The following is a 2,500-nucleotide window of genomic DNA, read 5'->3' on the forward strand; positions in this document are numbered from 1 at the left end:
GTGAGTTTAAGAAAAGAGAGCTTTAGATTTCAGGAAAGAATGAGAACAAGTAGAAGTTTTGGCCATGCAAGATCTGGTTTTATGCCATTATCATAGTCTTGCTGACAAAGATGGTAACTTCAGATTGTAATTAATGTCATCAAAGGTATCCATCAGAGAACGAGGTTTTTTTAGAGAAACAACCTCAAGAATAGCCCTGGTGTGTGCTGCTAGCGTAGACTTTTGATTTCTGAACAAGTTTGTCTCATAAAAAAATTGCGACAAAGCAATGCTGTTATCCTCATAGCAAACGAAAAAAAAAGGCCTTTTCATGACTTCTTGTCAAAGGAGTGGTATGATGTAAGTCAGAGAATACTTTGATTCATATATTTGAAGATTACTTTCCCTCTTACCACTAATGTCAAACTCTACATGCTTCATGCTGCAATCAGCGCATTACAAATTTCCTCATATTACTGCTGTCTGTTTTTTAATAATTTTCCTGCTTATATAAAAAATACATTTTCTCTCCAGTCTTCCAGTCATGTTCGCGGAAATTACATTCTGTCCCACAGTAAACCTAGAACAACCAGTTATGAGAGGGGACAGAGTACAACCAAAAGGGAAAGCCACCCAAAAGCCAAAAGCAGGTCAGTCACTGACATTGTGTTGGCCATTTTGCAAAAGATGTATGCTGTCCAGTGAGAGATAAATGAGTGTGGGATTTAGCGACATTTGCAGTATGTTGCGAGAAAAAGGGAACTAAGAAGCCTGTACCAAAAACCAAGCAGAAATTTAAAGCATTGAGTACCTGAGGTAAAGGTAAAGTCAAATGCAAGCCACTGGCGCCCATTATGGCCGGAGCTTATCCCAGTTTCAATAGCATGAAGCAACTAGGAGAATTATTACTCTCTCCCCTGGAAGGGTTATCCCCGGCAGTATATCGCCAGTACCCATTTATGCACCTGGGTGAAGAGAGTGTAGAGTACAGTGTAGAGTAAAGTCTCTTGTCTAAGGAAACAACATGATGGCAGCTAGGCCTCGAACCAGCGAACCTTGGAATCGAACCAGCAACCATTAGAATCGTGAGACCAGAGTGCTAACCTCTACGCCATAGTGCTTCCACATTGGAGCAGCTGAACGAGGGGATAAATATGCATTTGTTGTGGAAGGACAACAGCAAACTGGTGAAATAATGCCTAAAAGGTTGGTGGAGTTAATTTAAACAATGGGTGTACTGTTTGATTCAGGAGCCTCAGGTAACCTGATAGACTATGAAACTTGGAACAGTCTGAAACAGAAACATAATTATTTACTGTGGATCCAAGGAGTTAAATAAGAAGTTATTGGCATATGGGCAGAGTGAGCCAGTTCAAGTCATAGCAACATTTGTTGCCAAAATAGCCTGTGTCTATATTGGAGAAGTTCACAGTAATCAAAGTGGTAGACCGCCGCTGGGGAGAAGTACAGCAAGAAACTTTTAAATAAGCTATGAGTTGGAACAGTTCTGTTCACTGGTGACAGAGGGGAATGACAAAGATGATCAAGAGGAATAAATTATGCAGATATCCTTACTGGAGCTGGAAAGCTGAAGGACCATCAGCCCCAGTTACACTATAAGGACATTAAACCAGTAGTCCAGCAGGTATGAAGGTTTCCTTTCTTGATCAGAAACTGGGTGCTTTGCTAGATGCAGATGTAAAGGAAGAAGAGCCAAACATTCTTACAGCGTGGGTGTCTGCATTGACTGTCACCCCTAAACAAGATGGTGACATACAGGTCTGTGTAGATATGAGCAGGGCGAATGAGGCAATTGTATGTGAACAACATCATATCCTGACAATTAAGGAAATCTTACACGATCTTCATGGTTCCATAGTCTTCAGCAACTTAGATCTCAGTTTCTCATTATTCGAAAGAGCCCATCTTTAGTTTCGGTGCCAATAAGTAATCATGGATGATTTTCTGTCACATACAATCATGTCACAGTGTCATGTCTAGTTAAGTTAAACCATGTAAGCAAAATCTAGCGCCCAAATCTCTGACTAGCGGTAAGTTTTCGTGGGTTTCTTTCCACTGTTTACAAGTACTATTTAGCTTTCGTACTACAAAAGCTAAGACCCACTCTTAGTTTTTGTACCACGAAGACCCCTTGTCTTAGGAGTCTGAGGTTTACAGTGTAGGTTTTCGAGAGTCTTAGTTTTCGTAACATCCCATATCTGACCACAGATACATGGAATCCACAGATGATTCACATGAGTGTGAGTTTGCAAATTTTTGGCTTTTGGCTTCAGTTCAACTACACTTCTTTGACTACATTATTGATAGCAAAAAGACAAATGGTGTTATATTTTGTTTCTGTTTTTTGCTATTGGGGGCTAATCATCTTAATGTCTGAGGCGAATTGTCCTTATACCATCTGAATACGTGCCGGCCGGCCAAATGTCAATAAACTTTGCACTACATTTTTTTTTACTCTGTTCTCATAGAAATGCTTCTAAGTGCGAATCTGCCACATTTG

The sequence above is a fragment of the Montipora foliosa genome, chromosome 1 (assembly GCF_036669935.1).
Source record: "Montipora foliosa isolate CH-2021 chromosome 1, ASM3666993v2, whole genome shotgun sequence".
Lineage (NCBI taxonomy): Eukaryota > Metazoa > Cnidaria > Anthozoa > Scleractinia > Acroporidae > Montipora > Montipora foliosa.